General features: G+C 45.0%; 7 non-coding genes and 2 pseudogenes across 7 annotated transcripts; all 9 read left to right on the top strand.

Annotated features, from left to right (window-relative positions):
- The first annotated feature begins 898 nt into the window (after window positions 1-898).
- Window positions 899-1,089, top strand: LOC130346532 (U2 spliceosomal RNA). The gene has a single exon (XR_008884725.1). It is a non-coding gene; the product is annotated as a U2 spliceosomal RNA (small nuclear RNA).
- Window positions 1,090-3,168: 2,079 nt separating this feature from the next.
- On the top strand, window positions 3,169-3,359 carry LOC130346531 (U2 spliceosomal RNA). Its single transcript, XR_008884724.1, has one exon. It is a non-coding gene; the product is annotated as a U2 spliceosomal RNA (small nuclear RNA).
- Window positions 3,360-5,444: 2,085 nt separating this feature from the next.
- LOC130346530 (U2 spliceosomal RNA) lies at window positions 5,445-5,635 on the top strand. Its single transcript, XR_008884723.1, has one exon. It is a non-coding gene; the product is annotated as a U2 spliceosomal RNA (small nuclear RNA).
- Window positions 5,636-7,718: 2,083 nt separating this feature from the next.
- LOC130346506 (U2 spliceosomal RNA) lies at window positions 7,719-7,851 on the top strand (annotated as a pseudogene).
- Window positions 7,852-12,878: 5,027 nt separating this feature from the next.
- LOC130346555 (U2 spliceosomal RNA) lies at window positions 12,879-13,082 on the top strand (annotated as a pseudogene).
- Window positions 13,083-15,167: 2,085 nt separating this feature from the next.
- Window positions 15,168-15,358, top strand: LOC130346528 (U2 spliceosomal RNA). The gene has a single exon (XR_008884721.1). It is a non-coding gene; the product is annotated as a U2 spliceosomal RNA (small nuclear RNA).
- Window positions 15,359-17,440: 2,082 nt separating this feature from the next.
- On the top strand, window positions 17,441-17,631 carry LOC130346526 (U2 spliceosomal RNA). The gene has a single exon (XR_008884720.1). It is a non-coding gene; the product is annotated as a U2 spliceosomal RNA (small nuclear RNA).
- Window positions 17,632-19,718: 2,087 nt separating this feature from the next.
- LOC130346525 (U2 spliceosomal RNA) lies at window positions 19,719-19,909 on the top strand. Its single transcript, XR_008884719.1, has one exon. It is a non-coding gene; the product is annotated as a U2 spliceosomal RNA (small nuclear RNA).
- A 2,085-nt stretch (window positions 19,910-21,994) lies between these two features.
- Window positions 21,995-22,185, top strand: LOC130346524 (U2 spliceosomal RNA). Its single transcript, XR_008884718.1, has one exon. It is a non-coding gene; the product is annotated as a U2 spliceosomal RNA (small nuclear RNA).
- Window positions 22,186-23,305: the final 1,120 nt, after the last annotated feature.

Raw genomic sequence — 23,305 nt, 5'->3', positions numbered from 1 at the left:
ATATATATATATATATATATATATACGCGCACACACACACATATATATAAACGTATTCTCCGTTGAGATATTGCAGCCGCTGCTGTGTCCAGGCCCAGGAGCCTTAGCACTGTGCTGTGATGTCACTCAATACCACTGACATCACTAGGTGTAAACAACATCTCTCCTTTGCTGTGTATGTGACTATGGAGCTGTTTGGTGATGTCGTCTATTATGGCCTTCATAGAAGCAACAGGAGATTGTTGCATCCATCTAGAACCCTCAGAACTACAGTGCTATGATGTCACTGACTTCCACAGGCCTTGCAGAGTGTAAACAACAACAACCCAGCTTTGTTGTGTATGTAACCATAGGGATTTGTGATGTCACCTAGAACCTTCACAGCAGCGACAGCTTTATGAGGAGCATCAGCACTGCTCTGCCTGAGCAGAACCATCACCGCCATAGGTTGTCAAATAACCCGGATTTAACCCACACAGGTAAGTCCAATGGGGTGCAGGCATGTCCTCTATGCTTACAGCTTCCCGTGGGTGTTGGTTTGATACCGTTTGGGGACAGCCAAGGAGGCATCTGCAGGCAACAAAGGTAGGTGTGTGCTTGTGTGTGTGTTTCCTATGCAGATCCTAAGCCCAGTGTCACATGCAAGTAGGAGGAGTAAGAAGGGTTCCTGGCAAATCCGGGTTATGGATTGCATTTAAAAAGGCCCCGTGGGAGTGCAATGGGCCCCTGTCTTGCTGCTTAGCAATAATGGTATGGGTTTAGGTTCTGCTGTGTGTACTGGTGGTTGACTGCCCCCCAGCCCAGAGTGTGCATGGAAAATTGTCTGGCAGCCTCCCTGACAGCAAGCAGTGATAGTGCCCATGAAGGGGACCTTGTTGGGCCCGCCCCTTTCACGGTTATCGCTTCTCGGCCTTTTGGCTAAGATCAAGTGTAGTATCTGTTCTTATCAGTTTAATATCTGATACGTCCCCTATCTGGGGACCATATATTAAATGGATTTTTGAGAACGGGGGCCGATTTCGAAGCTTGCTTCCGTCGCCCTATGCATTGACCCGATATGGCAGTATCTTCGGGTACAGTGCACCACCCCCTTACAGGGTTAAAAAGAAAGATTCCTACTTTCATTGCTACCTGCTTGCTGGCTAGCCAGCTAGCCAGCCCTGTGGGCCTTGCTGCTGCAGCCAAAAAACAAAAGGTGGTGCTGCTGCTGCTGCTTCTGCTGCTTCTGCTTGTGTCTGGCCGCTGTTGGAGCGTCCAGGCACAGGACTTCTGCTGCTGCTGACTAAATGGCCTCCTTAATTGGATCATTTGAGTAGCCAGCACACCTGTGCAGGTAGGGCATGACATGATAGGCAGCTGCCTTGATAGCGGGTGGGTGCTGAATGTTCCTAATTGACAAAATAAGATTAATGCTTATGAAGAAATATAAAATCTCATCCCTTCCCCAATATCGCGCCACACCCCTACCCCTTAATTCCCTGGTTGAACTTGATGGACATATGTCTTTTTTCGACCGTACTAACTATGTAACTATGTAACATAACATGGGGGGGGGGGGTCTCCTGGCTGTTCACACAGGTGTGTTATTGCTGTACATTGACCATGCATTGCTTCTGTGGTATTGCAAAGGCAAAGACAAATGCTTCCAGCCATCCATTGCACTAATGGATTGGTCATCAGCTGGCTGTCTATGTCCCGCATCAATATAGACCAAAGTACAGAGGGTTAGGCTATGCTATTGTGCACCTACCTGATGCATCAGAAGGTGCGAGGCCCTTGCTAAATTCTGTGCACAGACTTTGAGATCTATACTTTAGACTGTATCTAAACCTGCTCCAACATGGACTGACATTCTGGCCTACTTTCAGCCGATGCGACTTGTCTGTCGCTGAACAGTCGCTTTTTATGTATTCAGCACCTATGTATAATGTTGTAAAAATGCTCTAGAAGCTAAAGTCGCAGAAATGTCACACATATTTGGCCTGCAACTTTCTGTGCGACAAATTCAGACAGGAAAAATCAGTATAAATCCTTAGAAAATTATCCCCCAGTGTCTCCATCTGCTGGCGGTATTGAATAAGCATTGCTGCACTGATGGGGTATGCATTAGACGAAAAAAAAGAAGAAAAAGAAGAATAATACGCCCAGAAAAGAGGCGAAAAGGAGAAAAACGTAAAAAAACGTGAAAAAAAAGTAAGAGGAAGAGAAGGGAAAAAAAGGTGGAAATGGGTTTAAAAGTGATTTCGGCGGAGAAATATATATATATATATATATATATATATATATATATATATACGCGCACACACACACATATATATAAACGTATTCTCCGTTGAGATATTGCAGCCGCTGCTGTGTCCAGGCCCAGGAGCCTTAGCACTGTGCTGTGATGTCACTCAATACCACTGACATCACTAGGTGTAAACAACATCTCTCCTTTGCTGTGTATGTGACTATGGAGCTGTTTGGTGATGTCGTCTATTATGGCCTTCATAGAAGCAACAGGAGATTGTTGCATCCATCTAGAACCCTCAGAACTACAGTGCTATGATGTCACTGACTTCCACAGGCCTTGCAGAGTGTAAACAACAACAACCCAGCTTTGTTGTGTATGTAACCATAGGGATTTGTGATGTCACCTAGAACCTTCACAGCAGCGACAGCTTTATGAGGAGCATCAGCACTGCTCTGCCTGAGCAGAACCATCACCGCCATAGGTTGTCAAATAACCCGGATTTAACCCACACAGGTAAGTCCAATGGGGTGCAGGCATGTCCTCTATGCTTACAGCTTCCCGTGGGTGTTGGTTTGATACCGTTTGGGGACAGCCAAGGAGGCATCTGCAGGCAACAAAGGTAGGTGTGTGCTTGTGTGTGTGTTTCCTATGCAGATCCTAAGCCCAGTGTCACATGCAAGTAGGAGGAGTAAGAAGGGTTCCTGGCAAATCCGGGTTATGGATTGCATTTAAAAAGGCCCCGTGGGAGTGCAATGGGCCCCTGTCTTGCTGCTTAGCAATAATGGTATGGGTTTAGGTTCTGCTGTGTGTACTGGTGGTTGACTGCCCCCCAGCCCAGAGTGTGCATGGAAAATTGTCTGGCAGCCTCCCTGACAGCAAGCAGTGATAGTGCCCATGAAGGGGACCTTGTTGGGCCCGCCCCTTTCACGGTTATCGCTTCTCGGCCTTTTGGCTAAGATCAAGTGTAGTATCTGTTCTTATCAGTTTAATATCTGATACGTCCCCTATCTGGGGACCATATATTAAATGGATTTTTGAGAACGGGGGCCGATTTCGAAGCTTGCTTCCGTCGCCCTATGCATTGACCCGATATGGCAGTATCTTCGGGTACAGTGCACCACCCCCTTACAGGGTTAAAAAGAAAGATTCCTACTTTCATTGCTACCTGCTTGCTGGCTAGCCAGCTAGCCAGCCCTGTGGGCCTTGCTGCTGCAGCCAAAAAACAAAAGGTGGTGCTGCTGCTGCTGCTTCTGCTGCTTCTGCTTGTGTCTGGCCGCTGTTGGAGCGTCCAGGCACAGGACTTCTGCTGCTGCTGACTAAATGGCCTCCTTAATTGGATCATTTGAGTAGCCAGCACACCTGTGCAGGTAGGGCATGACATGATAGGCAGCTGCCTTGATAGCGGGTGGGTGCTGAATGTTCCTAATTGACAAAATAAGATTAATGCTTATGAAGAAATATAAAATCTCATCCCTTCCCCAATATCGCGCCACACCCCTACCCCTTAATTCCCTGGTTGAACTTGATGGACATATGTCTTTTTTCGACCGTACTAACTATGTAACTATGTAACATAACATGGGGGGGGGGGGTCTCCTGGCTGTTCACACAGGTGTGTCATTGCTGTACATTGACCATGCATTGCTTCTGTGGTATTGCAAAGGCAAAGACAAATGCTTCCAGCCATCCATTGCACTAATGGATTGGTCATCAGCTGGCTGTCTATGTCCCGCATCAATATAGACCAAAGTACAGAGGGTTAGGCTATGCTATTGTGCACCTACCTGATGCATCAGAAGGTGCGAGGCCCTTGCTAAATTCTGTGCACAGACTTTGAGATCTATACTTTAGACTGTATCTAAACCTGCTCCAACATGGACTGACATTCTGGCCTACTTTCAGCCGATGCGACTTGTCTGTCGCTGAACAGTCGCTTTTTATGTATTCAGCACCTATGTATAATGTTGTAAAAATGCTCTAGAAGCTAAAGTCGCAGAAATGTCACACATATTTGGCCTGCAACTTTCTGTGCGACAAATTCAGACAGGAAAAATCAGTATAAATCCTTAGAAAATTATCCCCCAGTGTCTCCATCTGCTGGCGGTATTGAATAAGCATTGCTGCACTGATGGGGTATGCATTAGACGAAAAAAAAGAAGAAAAAGAAGAATAATACGCCCAGAAAAGAGGCGAAAAGGAGAAAAACGTAAAAAAACGTGAAAAAAAAGTAAGAGGAAGAGAAGGGAAAAAAAGGTGGAAATGGGTTTAAAAGTGATTTCGGCGGAGAAATATATATATATATATATATATATATATATATATATATATATATATACGCGCACACACACACATATATATAAACGTATTCTCCGTTGAGATATTGCAGCCGCTGCTGTGTCCAGGCCCAGGAGCCTTAGCACTGTGCTGTGATGTCACTCAATACCACTGACATCACTAGGTGTAAACAACATCTCTCCTTTGCTGTGTATGTGACTATGGAGCTGTTTGGTGATGTCGTCTATTATGGCCTTCATAGAAGCAACAGGAGATTGTTGCATCCATCTAGAACCCTCAGAACTACAGTGCTATGATGTCACTGACTTCCACAGGCCTTGCAGAGTGTAAACAACAACAACCCAGCTTTGTTGTGTATGTAACCATAGGGATTTGTGATGTCACCTAGAACCTTCACAGCAGCGACAGCTTTATGAGGAGCATCAGCACTGCTCTGCCTGAGCAGAACCATCACCGCCATAGGTTGTCAAATAACCCGGATTTAACCCACACAGGTAAGTCCAATGGGGTGCAGGCATGTCCTCTATGCTTACAGCTTCCCGTGGGTGTTGGTTTGATACCGTTTGGGGACAGCCAAGGAGGCATCTGCAGGCAACAAAGGTAGGTGTGTGCTTGTGTGTGTGTTTCCTATGCAGATCCTAAGCCCAGTGTCACATGCAAGTAGGAGGAGTAAGAAGGGTTCCTGGCAAATCCGGGTTATGGATTGCATTTAAAAAGGCCCCGTGGGAGTGCAATGGGCCCCTGTCTTGCTGCTTAGCAATAATGGTATGGGTTTAGGTTCTGCTGTGTGTACTGGTGGTTGACTGCCCCCCAGCCCAGAGTGTGCATGGAAAATTGTCTGGCAGCCTCCCTGACAGCAAGCAGTGATAGTGCCCATGAAGGGGACCTTGTTGGGCCCGCCCCTTTCACGGTTATCGCTTCTCGGCCTTTTGGCTAAGATCAAGTGTAGTATCTGTTCTTATCAGTTTAATATCTGATACGTCCCCTATCTGGGGACCATATATTAAATGGATTTTTGAGAACGGGGGCCGATTTCGAAGCTTGCTTCCGTCGCCCTATGCATTGACCCGATATGGCAGTATCTTCGGGTACAGTGCACCACCCCCTTACAGGGTTAAAAAGAAAGATTCCTACTTTCATTGCTACCTGCTTGCTGGCTAGCCAGCTAGCCAGCCCTGTGGGCCTTGCTGCTGCAGCCAAAAAACAAAAGGTGGTGCTGCTGCTGCTGCTTCTGCTGCTTCTGCTTGTGTCTGGCCGCTGTTGGAGCGTCCAGGCACAGGACTTCTGCTGCTGCTGACTAAATGGCCTCCTTAATTGGATCATTTGAGTAGCCAGCACACCTGTGCAGGTAGGGCATGACATGATAGGCAGCTGCCTTGATAGCGGGTGGGTGCTGAATGTTCCTAATTGACAAAATAAGATTAATGCTTATGAAGAAATATAAAATCTCATCCCTTCCCCAATATCGCGCCACACCCCTACCCCTTAATTCCCTGGTTGAACTTGATGGACATATGTCTTTTTTCGACCGTACTAACTATGTAACTATGTAACATAACATGGGGGGGGGGGGTCTCCTGGCTGTTCACACAGGTGTGTCATTGCTGTACATTGACCATGCATTGCTTCTGTGGTATTGCAAAGGCAAAGACAAATGCTTCCAGCCATCCATTGCACTAATGGATTGGTCATCAGCTGGCTGTCTATGTCCCGCATCAATATAGACCAAAGTACAGAGGGTTAGGCTATGCTATTGTGCACCTACCTGATGCATCAGAAGGTGCGAGGCCCTTGCTAAATTCTGTGCACAGACTTTGAGATCTATACTTTAGACTGTATCTAAACCTGCTCCAACATGGACTGACATTCTGGCCTACTTTCAGCCGATGCGACTTGTCTGTCGCTGAACAGTCGCTTTTTATGTATTCAGCACCTATGTATAATGTTGTAAAAATGCTCTAGAAGCTAAAGTCGCAGAAATGTCACACATATTTGGCCTGCAACTTTCTGTGCGACAAATTCAGACAGGAAAAATCAGTATAAATCCTTAGAAAATTATCCCCCAGTGTCTCCATCTGCTGGCGGTATTGAATAAGCATTGCTGCACTGATGGGGTATGCATTAGACGAAAAAAAAGAAGAAAAAGAAGAATAATACGCCCAGAAAAGAGGCGAAAAGGAGAAAAACGTAAAAAAACGTGAAAAAAAAGTAAGAGGAAGAGAAGGGAAAAAAAGGTGGAAATGGGTTTAAAAGTGATTTCGGCGGAGAAATATATATATATATATATATATATATATATATATATATATATATACGCGCACACACACACATATATATAAACGTATTCTCCGTTGAGATATTGCAGCCGCTGCTGTGTCCAGGCCCAGGAGCCTTAGCACTGTGCTGTGATGTCACTCAATACCACTGACATCACTAGGTGTAAACAACATCTCTCCTTTGCTGTGTATGTGACTATGGAGCTGTTTGGTGATGTCGTCTATTATGGCCTTCATAGAAGCAACAGGAGATTGTTGCATCCATCTAGAACCCTCAGAACTACAGTGCTATGATGTCACTGACTTCCACAGGCCTTGCAGAGTGTAAACAACAACAACCCAGCTTTGTTGTGTATGTAACCATAGGGATTTGTGATGTCACCTAGAACCTTCACAGCAGCGACAGCTTTATGAGGAGCATCAGCACTGCTCTGCCTGAGCAGAACCATCACCGCCATAGGTTGTCAAATAACCCGGATTTAACCCACACAGGTAAGTCCAATGGGGTGCAGGCATGTCCTCTATGCTTACAGCTTCCCGTGGGTGTTGGTTTGATACCGTTTGGGGACAGCCAAGGAGGCATCTGCAGGCAACAAAGGTAGGTGTGTGCTTGTGTGTGTGTTTCCTATGCAGATCCTAAGCCCAGTGTCACATGCAAGTAGGAGGAGTAAGAAGGGTTCCTGGCAAATCCGGGTTATGGATTGCATTTAAAAAGGCCCCGTGGGAGTGCAATGGGCCCCTGTCTTGCTGCTTAGCAATAATGGTATGGGTTTAGGTTCTGCTGTGTGTACTGGTGGTTGACTGCCCCCCAGCCCAGAGTGTGCATGGAAAATTGTCTGGCAGCCTCCCTGACAGCAAGCAGTGATAGTGCCCATGAAGGGGACCTTGTTGGGCCCGCCCCTTTCACGGTTATCGCTTCTCGGCCTTTTGGCTAAGATCAAGTGTAGTAATACAGGAGATCTGGTCAGAAGGTACTCGGGTACCCCTCTCCTCGGCCTTGTGGGATCGCCCAGGTTTATTGCCTGGGCTTCACCCACTTGTTGCTATTGGGGAGAGGGCCTAGTCCCAGGGTAACGAGTAGCGATCGCCTCTCAAGACCTTCGGGTGGAGAGAGGTTAGAACCATGGATGATGATCCGGATCCAGGTTCTGTGCCGGCATACGCAAGGATCAAAAACACCGTGAGAGTCATTCTCACGGATGATACCAAAAGGGCGGACGATTTGAAATTCGTAGTAGAGGACGTGCTCGGAGGAGTTTTCGGAATACAGAAGGGCGAGATATTGGCAATCCAGGACTACCCGAAGCGTAAAATTTTTGATGTGACGTTCACACAAAATGGCATCCACAGAGATTTTGTTACCAGAGCTGCTGCGAGTAAAGACAAAAAGCTTCAGGGTGTCCGGATTATTGAGCACGTTCTAGACGATATTAAGCTGGTGGTAGTAAAGATGTATTCCCCTTTCGCCAACCTACACGATGTTGAGTTGTTTTTACAAGTCTATTTTAGTAAGGTTGAGTGCAGAGGAAAAATCATGAACAGCTGTGGCATCTGGACATCTAAGTGGAGATTTCAGGTTACATGCGAAAAAGATGACAGATTGCCAGGGGGAATACAACTACCACCAGCTCGTTTTAAAATAAATAATATGTGTGGCGACCTCTTTTATGCGGGGATGCCAAGCTACTGCAGGAAGTGTCACAGATATGGACACACAAAAGAAAACTGTGAAAGTACATGCAAAAAATGTGGTAGCACACAGCACGAGACAGAGAAATGCACAAGAGGAGGGAGGTGCAATTTCTGTCAACAATTCGGTCACCTTTTCTCCTCTTGTCCCCACAGACATAGGACGGAGCAGCAGTGGCAACCCTGGAGGCAGCAAGGACAGCAACCGGGACATCAGCCGAGGCAAGCAGAGCCAGTGATTACCCCCCCACAAGAGGTAAGCGGTGAGATGGAGAAGGAGAAAGACCCCCCTCAGGCAAAAGGAGGGGACCCTAAAGAGCAGAGGATGGCCAAAAAACGTGCAAGTGGTGAAAAAACTGGCCCCCAGGAGCATGCTGGGTTAAGAGAGGAGCGGACGGCGGCCGAATCCGCTCCTCAGCAACCTCTGGCTCAGGGTCCCCCTGAGAGCGATGATCCGGGTGGAGAGGTGAAGGTTAAAAGGCGGAGGGGCTCCAGAAGACTCTATTCGGAGGCGGTCCAGGGGGAGCCGATGGAAGTACCTGCGGATGCAGGGAACCCAAGTGACGTTCCTCCACAGGTCCCCATAGGGGATACCCCCCCTCCTCCCTGCCAGGAGGAGGTTTCAGGGGTGACCGTCTCTGAGGTACCAGAGACGGAGCTAAGTGAACACCCGACCCCTATGGAGGGGCAAGAGGTGGAAGAACCCAATGAGTCTGGAGCCCTGATTGCCAGGATGCCCGAGAACAACTATGCCTCAATCATGATGGAGGAGGGGGGTCGGCTGAGTGATGGTGCCTCCTCTCCTGCCTCCTCTATGCGTACAGTTGAGTCAGATTTTGGGGGGTATGAGGCTTCGGAGGGGGAATCAGAGGTGTAAGACGTTTTCTTGTACATTCCCATGGCTGAGTTGTCCGGTCTGTCCTTGAACGTGAGAAGTGTGAGCGCCAGAGTAAGAAGGGTTGCCCTATTTAATTACTTGTCGGTTTTTGCTGCTTCCGTCCTTTTCCTGCAGGAATGTGGCATCCCGCACAGATTAAATTATAAAGAATATGAAGATGATTGGGTGCACGGTCCATCAGTCTGGTCTGGATCAAATGAGTCCAGATCAGCAGGGGTCGCCATACTTTTTAAAGGGAACGTTTTAATTGAGAGTTTTAACGAAATTTTACCAGGCAGAATTTTATTGGTCAGCGCTTTTATTAATGGTATTAAATGGCAGTTTTTAAATTTTTATGGTTCTCCTGATAAGAATGAAAGAATAAAAATGTTGGAGATTTTACCCCTTTTTATTAACAATTCTAGTCCTCTTGTTTTATCAGGTGATTTTAATTGTATTTTAAGGGGAGAACGCCGTTTTTCGAACGCAGTGAGTAGGAACTATGATAAGACGTCTTTTATGTTAAAAAACTTGATTTTAGATTTTAATCTCACTGATGTTTTTAAAAAATGTAATTTTAACGTACCAGAGGAAGACGGTGTTACCTGGAGCAATGCAAGCTGTAGCTCCAGGATAGATTTTATTTTTTGTTCTTATCAAGTACTGCCTTTTAACTGTGATCTTTTTACCAATGTTTTTTCTGACCATAAATTATTGTATTTTAAAGTTAAAAGTGATTTTAAAAGGAGAACTGGTAGGAATGCCTGGAAGTTAAACGTGTCCCTTTTAGAAGATCCGCAGGTTTTATCAGATTTTATCACCTTTTACAAGGAATGCAGACGAGTAAAAGACCCCAACACTCCCACCAGTATCTGGTGGGAAAAAATGAAACTAAAAATAAAAGAATTTTTTATCCGTGTTGGGGTTAGGAAAGCTAAAGAAAAACGTGAATTTTATAATATCCTAAATACTCGTCTGCAAACCCTGTACAAATTCAGAGCACATGGGATGGAGGTGGAGAAGGAGGTACATGATCTTAAAAAAGAAATAACTAAGTGCCTGGAGCAGAAAGGAAAAGAAATTATCTTTAGGTCTCGAATACAGCATCTTGAGGAAAACGAGACCTGCTCCAGGTATTTTTTTAAGAAAATACATGAAAATAGAAGGTTAATAGAAAACATTGAAGGAGTGAATGATGTACAGGGTATTTTAAAAAAGGTGCAAGAGTTTTATGCGGATCTTTTTAATGTAAAACACATTGATGAATGTTTTATGAATGACTCGTTAAAGGAGATCACCAATTTTTTAGATCCTGTCTCACAGTCTTTTTTATTGCAGAATATTTCAGAGCAGGAGATTTTAGAGACCGTCAAGAGTTTTAAAACAGGTAAAGTGCCTGGGCCGGATGGTATACCCATTGAATTTTATGTTACTTTTTATGGTATTTTAAAAGAAGATTTGTTCTCCCTTTTTACTGAAGTCTTTAAGTCTAAAATCCTCCCAGGCTCATGGAAGAAGGGTGATGTCTCCCTGCTATTCAAAAAGGGAGACCGGTCGGAACTAAAAAACTGGAGACCAATCACCCTTCTGAACTGCGACTATAAAATAATGGCGAAACTGTGTGCTAACCGCTTAAAGAACGTAATCCATAAAATAATTCATACAAACCAAGTCTGTGGGGTGCCTGGGAGGAGTCTATGGGAGAACCTAAACCTTTTAAAGGATGTAATTAGCGACACCAAATTAAGAAAAGGAAAGCTGGCGGTTTTATCCATAGATTTTGAAAAAGCTTTCGACAGGGTGTCGCATTTTTATCTTTTTAAGGTTTTAGAGAAAATGGGTATACCTGATGGCTTTTTATTGTCTCTTAGAGCTTTTTATGATAACTGTACTAGTGAAATTTTAGTAAATGGTTTTAAGACACAGGGCGTGATTTTAAATTCCGGAGTGAAGCAGGGGTGTCCCTTGTCCCCACTACTCTTCATTTGCGCAATAGAGCCTCTTTTATGTACAATACGAAAGGATAAGCAGATCCATGGAGTCCCCCTGCCAGGAGGAGGGGGACTAGAGGCGAAGGTAGTGGGGTACATGGACGATGTTGCGGTGTTTTGCAGGGACACCCCATCGCTTCAGAAGACGCTAAAACAGATTCAATATTTTAATTGTGCCTCCGGTTTTAAAGTCAATTTTAACAAAAGTAACATTTTAAACATAGGCGGAATGCCTTTGTATGATGTGCCCGTCCCTGTGTCTGAGTCGGTGCAGATTTTAGGTGTCTCCTTTGACGAGTCTAATAATGGTTTTAATAGCTGGGACTTGGTGGCTCAAAAAATAAATAAGAAAATATGTATGTGGAACATGCGAGAACTTACAATGGAAGGGAAGGTTTTAATTACAAAAATGGTGCTTTTACCTATTTTATTGTATTTAAGTCTGGTTTTCCCACCCCCCGAAATGGTTCTAAAGAAAATAACAAAAGCTTGTTTTACTTTCTTTTGGAGTTCTAAGAGCGAAAAATTAAAGAGACAAATTGTGATAAAACCGAACTCCAGGGGCGGTAAGGATTTTCCAGATTTTAAAGCTTTCCTTTTAATAAAGTTTTTTAGCATGTGTTTTACTACTGTTTTTAAAGATAGCTACTGGTCTTATTTTGTTCGTTTTAATACTGGTTATTTTATGCGGAGGAACGGCTGGTTTTCTACAGTTTTAAGTTGCCCTTATTCTTTGAATTTACCCCCTCAATACATGATTTTAGGAAAAATTTTAAACTTATATAATTTTAAAGGTAAAAGTGTTCAGGATCTGTGCAATAGCAAAAAACTACTAAAGGAAATAAAAGAAACCAGTACCGTGACTCCCATCAAAAATTTTAACGAACAGAAGTGTATACAGATTTGGAAGATGTTGAGTATTAATTATCTTTTTAATTCACAGAAGGACCTGGCCTGGAGCTGCGCACACGAGTGTCTTCCATGCCGGGCATTCCAGCACCGAAGAGGATTATCCAACTCTGCAACCTGCCCGAGGGAGGGATGCCGCCAAGAGGAGACTGTGCACCATCTAATATGGACTTGTTTTTACTCGCAGAAAATATGGACAAAGATACTCCCTCTGGTAAAAAGGATAACTGGACTAAAAGACTTAAATATTGCAGTGGTTTTTTATGGTTGCCTGGAATGCCCAACACGGACTCAAGAGACTATTGCATGGAAGATCATAAACTGTGTGAAGGCAGCTCTGTGGAAGGCCAGGAATATTTTATTGTTCAAGCATGAGGTTTTATCTGTGAAGGACATTTTATCTATCTGTTTTTATGAAATGTACCAGTACTATCTTTTAGACAAGAAGAGATTTCCGCTTTTATCTAGAAAATGGTTTTTAAAAGAATGGAATTCTATCTTGTAAAGCCACCAAGTGCCCATTTTATGTTTTAATATGTTGTAAATTTGTTATTTATATGTAACTGTATTTATTGACATATTTGCACAACTTTGTTTAACATTATTTAATTTTTAATAAAGTTGCCCCCGTAAGGGTAGTCAAGTTAAAAAAAAAATCTGTTCTTATCAGTTTAATATCTGATACGTCCCCTATCTGGGGACCATATATTAAATGGATTTTTGAGAACGGGGGCCGATTTCGAAGCTTGCTTCCGTCGCCCTATGCATTGACCCGATATGGCAGTATCTTCGGGTACAGTGCACCACCCCCTTACAGGGTTAAAAAGAAAGATTCCTACTTTCATTGCTACCTGCTTGCTGGCTAGCCAGCTAGCCAGCCCTGTGGGCCTTGCTGCTGCAGCCAAAAAACAAAAGGTGGTGCTGCTGCTGCTGCTTCTGCTGCTTCTGCTTGTGTCTGGCCGCTGTTGGAGCGTCCAGGCACAGGACTTCTGCTGCTGCTGACTAAATGGCCTCCTTAATTGGATCATTTGAGTAGCCAGCACACCTGTGCAGGTAGGGCATGACATGATAGGCAGCTGCCTTGATAGCGGGTGGGTGCTGAATGTTCCTAATTGACAAAATAAGATTAATGCTTATGAAGAAATATAAAATCTCATCCCTTCCCCAATATCGCGCCACACCCCTACCCCTTAATTCCCTGGTTGAACTTGATGGACATATGTCTTTTTTCGACCGTACTAACTATGTAACTATGTAACATAACATGGGGGGGGGGGTCTCCTGGCTGTTCACACAGGTGTGTCATTGCTGTACATTGACCATGCATTGCTTCTGTGGTATTGCAAAGGCAAAGACAAATGCTTCCAGCCATCCATTGCACTAATGGATTGGTCATCAGCTGGCTGTCTATGTCCCGCATCAATATAGACCAAAGTACAGAGGGTTAGGCTATGCTATTGTGCACCTACCTGATGCATCAGAAGGTGCGAGGCCCTTGCTAAATTCTGTGCACAGACTTTGAGATCTATACTTTAGACTGTATCTAAACCTGCTCCAACATGGACTGACATTCTGGCCTACTTTCAGCCGATGCGACTTGTCTGTCGCTGAACAGTCGCTTTTTATGTATTCAGCACCTATGTATAATGTTGTAAAAATGCTCTAGAAGCTAAAGTCGCAGAAATGTCACACATATTTGGCCTGCAACTTTCTGTGCGACAAATTCAGACAGGAAAAATCAGTATAAATCCTTAGAAAATTATCCCCCAGTGTCTCCATCTGCTGGCGGTATTGAATAAGCATTGCTGCACTGATGGGGTATGCATTAGACGAAAAAAAAGAAGAAAAAGAAGAATAATAGGCCCAGAAAAGAGGCGAAAAGGAGAAAAACGTAAAAAAACGTGAAAAAAAAGTTAGAGGAAGAGAAGGGAAAAAAAGGTGGAAATGGGTTTAAAAGTGATTTCGGCGGAGAATATATATATATATATATATATATATATATATATATATATATATATATACGCGCACACACACACATATATATAAACGTATTCTCCGTTGAGATATTGCAGCCGCTGCTGTGTCCAGGCCCAGGAGCCTTAGCACTGTGCTGTGATGTCACTCAATACCACTGACATCACTAGGTGTAAACAACATCTCTCCTTTGCTGTGTATGTGACTATGGAGCTGTTTGGTGATGTCGTCTATTATGGCCTTCATAGAAGCAACAGGAGATTGTTGCATCCATCTAGAACCCTCAGAACTACAGTGCTATGATGTCACTGACTTCCACAGGCCTTGCAGAGTGTAAACAACAACAACCCAGCTTTGTTGTGTATGTAACCATAGGGATTTGTGATGTCACCTAGAACCTTCACAGCAGCGACAGCTTTATGAGGAGCATCAGCACTGCTCTGCCTGAGCAGAACCATCACCGCCATAGGTTGTCAAATAACCCGGATTTAACCCACACAGGTAAGTCCAATGGGGTGCAGGCATGTCCTCTATGCTTACAGCTTCCCGTGGGTGTTGGTTTGATACCGTTTGGGGACAGCCAAGGAGGCATCTGCAGGCAACAAAGGTAGGTGTGTGCTTGTGTGTGTGTTTCCTATGCAGATCCTAAGCCCAGTGTCACATGCAAGTAGGAGGAGTAAGAAGGGTTCCTGGCAAATCCGGGTTATGGATTGCATTTAAAAAGGCCCCGTGGGAGTGCAATGGGCCCCTGTCTTGCTGCTTAGCAATAATGGTATGGGTTTAGGTTCTGCTGTGTGTACTGGTGGTTGACTGCCCCCCAGCCCAGAGTGTGCATGGAAAATTGTCTGGCAGCCTCCCTGACAGCAAGCAGTGATAGTGCCCATGAAGGGGACCTTGTTGGGCCCGCCCCTTTCACGGTTATCGCTTCTCGGCCTTTTGGCTAAGATCAAGTGTAGTATCTGTTCTTATCAGTTTAATATCTGATACGTCCCCTATCTGGGGACCATATATTAAATGGATTTTTGAGAACGGGGGCCGATTTCGAAGCTTGCTTCCGTCGCCCTATGCATTGACCCGATATGGCAGTATCTTCGGGTACAGTGCACCACCCCCTTACAGGGTTAAAAAGAAAGATTCCTACTTTCATTGCTACCTGCTTGCTGGCTAGCCAGCTAGCCAGCCCTGTGGGCCTTGCTGCTGCAGCCAAAAAACAAAAGGTGGTGCTGCTGCTGCTGCTTCTGCTGCTTCTGCTTGTGTCTGGCCGCTGTTGGAGCGTCCAGGCACAGGACTTCTGCTGCTGCTGACTAAATGGCCTCCTTAATTGGATCATTTGAGTAGCCAGCACACCTGTGCAGGTAGGGCATGACATGATAGGCAGCTGCCTTGATAGCGGGTGGGTGCTGAATGTTCCTAATTGACAAAATAAGATTAATGCTTATGAAGAAATATAAAATCTCATCCCTTCCCCAATATCGCGCCACACCCCTACCCCTTAATTCCCTGGTTGAACTTGATGGACATATGTCTTTTTTCGACCGTACTAACTATGTAACTATGTAACATAACATGGGGGGGGGGGTCTCCTGGCTGTTCACACAGGTGTGTCATTGCTGTACATTGACCATGCATTGCTTCTGTGGTATTGCAAAGGCAAAGACAAATGCTTCCAGCCATCCATTGCACTAATGGATTGGTCATCAGCTGGCTGTCTATGTCCCGCATCAATATAGACCAAAGTACAGAGGGTTAGGCTATGCTATTGTGCACCTACCTGATGCATCAGAAGGTGCGAGGCCCTTGCTAAATTCTGTGCACAGACTTTGAGATCTATACTTTAGACTGTATCTAAACCTGCTCCAACATGGACTGACATTCTGGCCTACTTTCAGCCGATGCGACTTGTCTGTCGCTGAACAGTCGCTTTTTATGTATTCAGCACCTATGTATAATGTTGTAAAAATGCTCTAGAAGCTAAAGTCGCAGAAATGTCACACATATTTGGCCTGCAACTTTCTGTGCGACAAATTCAGACAGGAAAAATCTGTATAAATCCTTAGAAAATTATCCCCCAGTGTCTCCATCTGCTGGCGGTATTGAATAAGCATTGCTGCACTGATGGGGTATGCATTAGACGAAAAAAAAGAAGAAAAAGAAGAATAATACGCCCAGAAAAGAGGCGAAAAGGAGAAAAACGTAAAAAAACGTGAAAAAAAAGTAAGAGGAAGAGAAGGGAAAAAAAGGTGGAAATGGGTTTAAAAGTGATTTCGGCGGAGAAATATATATATATATATATATATATATATATATATATATATATATACGCGCACACACACACATATATATAAACGTATTCTCCGTTGAGATATTGCAGCCGCTGCTGTGTCCAGGCCCAGGAGCCTTAGCACTGTGCTGTGATGTCACTCAATACCACTGACATCACTAGGTGTAAACAACATCTCTCCTTTGCTGTGTATGTGACTATGGAGCTGTTTGGTGATGTCGTCTATTATGGCCTTCATAGAAGCAACAGGAGATTGTTGCATCCATCTAGAACCCTCAGAACTACAGTGCTATGATGTCACTGACTTCCACAGGCCTTGCAGAGTGTAAACAACAACAACCCAGCTTTGTTGTGTATGTAACCATAGGGATTTGTGATGTCACCTAGAACCTTCACAGCAGCGACAGCTTTATGAGGAGCATCAGCACTGCTCTGCCTGAGCAGAACCATCACCGCCATAGGTTGTCAAATAACCCGGATTTAACCCACACAGGTAAGTCCAATGGGGTGCAGGCATGTCCTCTATGCTTACAGCTTCCCGTGGGTGTTGGTTTGATACCGTTTGGGGACAGCCAAGGAGGCATCTGCAGGCAACAAAGGTAGGTGTGTGCTTGTGTGTGTGTTTCCTATGCAGATCCTAAGCCCAGTGTCACATGCAAGTAGGAGGAGTAAGAAGGGTTCCTGGCAAATCCGGGTTATGGATTGCATTTAAAAAGGCCCCGTGGGAGTGCAATGGGCCCCTGTCTTGCTGCTTAGCAATAATGGTATGGGTTTAGGTTCTGCTGTGTGTACTGGTGGTTGACTGCCCCCCAGCCCAGAGTGTGCATGGAAAATTGTCTGGCAGCCTCCCTGACAGCAAGCAGTGATAGTGCCCATGAAGGGGACCTTGTTGGGCCCGCCCCTTTCACGGTTATCGCTTCTCGGCCTTTTGGCTAAGATCAAGTGTAGTATCTGTTCTTATCAGTTTAATATCTGATACGTCCCCTATCTGGGGACCATATATTAAATGGATTTTTGAGAACGGGGGCCGATTTCGAAGCTTGCTTCCGTCGCCCTATGCATTGACCCGATATGGCAGTATCTTCGGGTACAGTGCACCACCCCCTTACAGGGTTAAAAAGAAAGATTCCTACTTTCATTGCTACCTGCTTGCTGGCTAGCCAGCTAGCCAGCCCTGTGGGCCTTGCTGCTGCAGCCAAAAAACAAAAGGTGGTGCTGCTGCTGCTGCTTCTGCTGCTTCTGCTTGTGTCTGGCCGCTGTTGGAGCGTCCAGGCACAGGACTTCTGCTGCTGCTGACTAAATGGCCTCCTTAATTGGATCATTTGAGTAGCCAGCACACCTGTGCAGGTAGGGCATGACATGATAGGCAGCTGCCTTGATAGCGGGTGGGTGCTGAATGTTCCTAATTGACAAAATAAGATTAATGCTTATGAAGAAATATAAAATCTCATCCCTTCCCCAATATCGCGCCACACCCCTACCCCTTAATTCCCTGGTTGAACTTGATGGACATATGTCTTTTTTCGACCGTACTAACTATGTAACTATGTAACATAACATGGGGGGGGGGGGGGGGTCTCCTGGCTGTTCACACAGGTGTGTCATTGCTGTACATTGACCATGCATTGCTTCTGTGGTATTGCAAAGGCAAAGACAAATGCTTCCAGCCATCCATTGCACTAATGGATTGGTCATCAGCTGGCTGTCTATGTCCCGCATCAATATAGACCAAAGTACAGAGGGTTAGGCTATGCTATTGTGCACCTACCTGATGCATCAGAAGGTGGGAGGCCCTTGCTAAATTCTGTGCACAGACTTTGAGATCTATACTTTAGACTGTATCTAAACCTGCTCCAACATGGACTGACATTCTGGCCTACTTTCAGCCGATGCGACTTGTCTGTCGCTGAACAGTCGCTTTTTATGTATTCAGCACCTATGTATAATGTTGTAAAAATGCTCTAGAAGCTAAAGTCGCAGAAATGTCACACATATTTGGCCTGCAACTTTCTGTGCGACAAATTCAGACAGGAAAAATCAGTATAAATCCTTAGAAAATTATCCCCCAGTGTCTCCATCTGCTGGCGGTATTGAATAAGCATTGCTGCACTGATGGGGTATGCATTAGACGAAAAAAAAGAAGAAAAAGAAGAATAATACGCCCAGAAAAGAGGCGAAAAGGAGAAAAACGTAAAAAAACGTGAAAAAAAAGTAAGAGGAAGAGAAGGGAAAAAAAGGTGGAAATGGGTTTAAAAGTGATTTCGGCGGAGAAATATATATATATATATATATATATATATATATATATATATATATACGCGCACACACACACATATATATAAACGTATTCTCCGTTGAGATATTGCAGCCGCTGCTGTGTCCAGGCCCAGGAGCCTTAGCACTGTGCTGTGATGTCACTCAATACCACTGACATCACTAGGTGTAAACAACATCTCTCCTTTGCTGTGTATGTGACTATGGAGCTGTTTGGTGATGTCGTCTATTATGGCCTTCATAGAAGCAACAGGAGATTGTTGCATCCATCTAGAACCCTCAGAACTACAGTGCTATGATGTCACTGACTTCCACAGGCCTTGCAGAGTGTAAACAACAACAACCCAGCTTTGTTGTGTATGTAACCATAGGGATTTGTGATGTCACCTAGAACCTTCACAGCAGCGACAGCTTTATGAGGAGCATCAGCACTGCTCTGCCTGAGCAGAACCATCACCGCCATAGGTTGTCAAATAACCCGGATTTAACCCACACAGGTAAGTCCAATGGGGTGCAGGCATGTCCTCTATGCTTACAGCTTCCCGTGGGTGTTGGTTTGATACCGTTTGGGGACAGCCAAGGAGGCATCTGCAGGCAACAAAGGTAGGTGTGTGCTTGTGTGTGTGTTTCCTATGCAGATCCTAAGCCCAGTGTCACATGCAAGTAGGAGGAGTAAGAAGGGTTCCTGGCAAATCCGGGTTATGGATTGCATTTAAAAAGGCCCCGTGGGAGTGCAATGGGCCCCTGTCTTGCTGCTTAGCAATAATGGTATGGGTTTAGGTTCTGCTGTGTGTACTGGTGGTTGACTGCCCCCCAGCCCAGAGTGTGCATGGAAAATTGTCTGGCAGCCTCCCTGACAGCAAGCAGTGATAGTGCCCATGAAGGGGACCTTGTTGGGCCCGCCCCTTTCACGGTTATCGCTTCTCGGCCTTTTGGCTAAGATCAAGTGTAGTATCTGTTCTTATCAGTTTAATATCTGATACGTCCCCTATCTGGGGACCATATATTAAATGGATTTTTGAGAACGGGGGCCGATTTCGAAGCTTGCTTCCGTCGCCCTATGCATTGACCCGATATGGCAGTATCTTCGGGTACAGTGCACCACCCCCTTACAGGGTTAAAAAGAAAGATTCCTACTTTCATTGCTACCTGCTTGCTGGCTAGCCAGCTAGCCAGCCCTGTGGGCCTTGCTGCTGCAGCCAAAAAACAAAAGGTGGTGCTGCTGCTGCTGCTTCTGCTGCTTCTGCTTGTGTCTGGCCGCTGTTGGAGCGTCCAGGCACAGGACTTCTGCTGCTGCTGACTAAATGGCCTCCTTAATTGGATCATTTGAGTAGCCAGCACACCTGTGCAGGTAGGGCATGACATGATAGGCAGCTGCCTTGATAGCGGGTGGGTGCTGAATGTTCCTAATTGACAAAATAAGATTAATGCTTATGAAGAAATATAAAATCTCATCCCTTCCCCAATATCGCGCCACACCCCTACCCCTTAATTCCCTGGTTGAACTTGATGGACATATGTCTTTTTTCGACCGTACTAACTATGTAACTATGTAACATAACATGGGGGGGGGGGGTCTCCTGGCTGTTCACACAGGTGTGTCATTGCTGTACATTGACCATGCATTGCTTCTGTGGTATTGCAAAGGCAAAGACAAATGCTTCCAGCCATCCATTGCACTAATGGATTGGTCATCAGCTGGCTGTCTATGTCCCGCATCAATATAGACCAAAGTACAGAGGGTTAGGCTATGCTATTGTGCACCTACCTGATGCATCAGAAGGTGCGAGGCCCTTGCTAAATTCTGTGCACAGACTTTGAGATCTATACTTTAGACTGTATCTAAACCTGCTCCAACATGGACTGACATTCTGGCCTACTTTCAGCCGATGTGACTTGTCTGTCGCTGAACAGTCGCTTTTTATGTATTCAGCACCTATGTATAATGTTGTAAAAATGCTCTAGAAGCTAAAGTCGCAGAAATGTCACACATATTTGGCCTGCAACTTTCTGTGCGACAAATTCAGACAGGAAAAATCAGTATAAATCCTTAGAAAATTATCCCCCAGTGTCTCCATCTGCTGGCGGTATTGAATAAGCATTGCTGCACTGATGGGGTATGCATTAGACGAAAAAAAAGAAGAAAAAGAAGAATAATACGCCCAGAAAAGAGACGAAAAGGAGAAAAACGTAAAAAAACGTGAAAAAAAAGTAAGAGGAAGAGAAGGGAAAAAAAGGTGGAAATGGGTTTAAAAGTGATTTCGGCGGAGAAATATATATATATATATATATATATATATATATATATATATATATATACGCGCACACACACACATATATATAAACGTATTCTCCGTTGAGATATTGCAGCCGCTGCTGTGTCCAGGCCCAGGAGCCTTAGCACTGTGCTGTGATGTCACTCAATACCACTGACATCACTAGGTGTAAACAACATCTCTCCTTTGCTGTGTATGTGACTATGGAGCTGTTTGGTGATGTCGTCTATTACGGCCTTCATAGAAGCAACAGGAGATTGTTGCATCCATCTAGAACCCTCAGAACTACAGTGCTATGATGTCACTGACTTCCACAGGCCTTGCAGAGTGTAAACAACAACAACCCAGCTTTGTTGTGTATGTAACCATAGGGATTTGTGATGTCACCTAGAACCTTCACAGCAGCGACAGCTTTATGAGGAGCATCAGCACTGCTCTGCCTGAGCAGAACCATCACCGCCATAGGTTGTCAAATAACCCGGATTTAACCCACACAGGTAAGTCCAATGGGGTGCAGGCATGTCCTCTATGCTTACAGCTTCCCGTGGGTGTTGGTTTGATACCGTTTGGGGACAGCCAAGGAGGCATCTGCAGGCAACAAAGGTAGGTGTGTGCTTGTGTGTGTGTTTCCTATGCAGATCCTAAGCCCAGTGTCACATGCAAGTAGGAGGAGTAAGAAGGGTTCCTGGCAAATCCGGGTTATGGATTGCATTTAAAAAGGCCCCGTGGGAGTGCAATGGGCCCCTGTCTTGCTGCTTAGCAATAATGGTATGGGTTTAGGTTCTGCTGTGTGTACTGGTGGTTGACTGCCCCCCAGCCCAGAGTGTGCATGGAAAATTGTCTGGCAGCCTCCCTGACAGCAAGCAGTGATAGTGCCCATGAAGGGGACCTTGTTGGGCCCGCCCCTTTCACGGTTATCGCTTCTCGGCCTTTTGGCTAAGATCAAGTGTAGTATCTGTTCTTATCAGTTTAATATCTGATACGTCCCCTATCTGGGGACCATATATTAAATGGATTTTTGAGAACGGGGGCCGATTTCGAAGCTTGCTTCCGTCGCCCTATGCATTGACCCGATATGGCAGTATCTTCGGGTACAGTGCACCACCCCCTTACAGGGTTAAAAAGAAAGATTCCTACTTTCATTGCTACCTGCTTGCTGGCTAGCCAGCTAGCCAGCCCTGTGGGCCTTGCTGCTGCAGCCAAAAAACAAAAGGTGGTGCTGCTGCTGCTGCTTCTGCTGCTTCTGCTTGTGTCTGGCCGCTGTTGGAGCGTCCAGGCACAGGACTTCTGCTGCTGCTGACTAAATGGCCTCCTTAATTGGATCATTTGAGTAGCCAGCACACCTGTGCAGGTAGGGCATGACATGATAGGCAGCTGCCTTGATAGCGGGTGGGTGCTGAATGTTCCTAATTGACAAAATAAGATTAATGCTTATGAAGAAATATAAAATCTCATCCCTTCCCCAATATCGCGCCACACCCCTACCCCTTAATTCCCTGGTTGAACTTGATGGACATATGTCTTTTTTCGACCGTACTAACTATGTAACTATGTAACATAACATGGGGGGGGGGGGTCTCCTGGCTGTTCACACAGGTGTGTCATTGCTGTACATTGACCATGCATTGCTTCTGTGGTATTGCAAAGGCAAAGACAAATGCTTCCAGCCATCCATTGCACTAATGGATTGGTCATCAGCTGGCTGTCTATGTCCCGCATCAATATAGACCAAAGTACAGAGGGTTAGGCTATGCTATTGTGCACCTACCTGATGCATCAGAAGGTGCGAGGCCCTTGCTAAATTCTGTGCACAGACTTTGAGATCTATACTTTAGACTGTATCTAAACCTGCTCCAACATGGACTGACATTCTGGCCTACTTTCAGCCGATGCGACTTGTCTGTCGCTGAACAGTCGCTTTTTATGTATTCAGCACCTATGTATAATGTTGTAAAAATGCTCTAGAAGCTAAAGTCGCAGAAATGTCACACATATTTGGCCTGCAACTTTCTGTGCGACAAATTCAGACAGGAAAAATCAGTATAAATCCTTAGAAAATTATCCCCCAGTGTCTCCATCTGCTGGCGGTATTGAATAAGCATTGCTGCACTGATGGGGTATGCATTAGACGAAAAAAAAGAAGAAAAAGAAGAATAATACGCCCAGAAAAGAGGCGAAAAGGAGAAAAACGTAAAAAAACGTGAAAAAAAAGTAAGAGGAAGAGAAG

The sequence above is a fragment of the Hyla sarda genome, unplaced genomic scaffold (genome assembly GCF_029499605.1).
Source record: "Hyla sarda isolate aHylSar1 unplaced genomic scaffold, aHylSar1.hap1 scaffold_793, whole genome shotgun sequence".
In the NCBI taxonomy this organism is placed as follows: Eukaryota; Metazoa; Chordata; class Amphibia; order Anura; family Hylidae; genus Hyla; species Hyla sarda.
The sequence above is the reverse complement of the archived record's forward strand: the minus strand, read 5'-3'. Positions and strand labels throughout refer to the sequence as shown.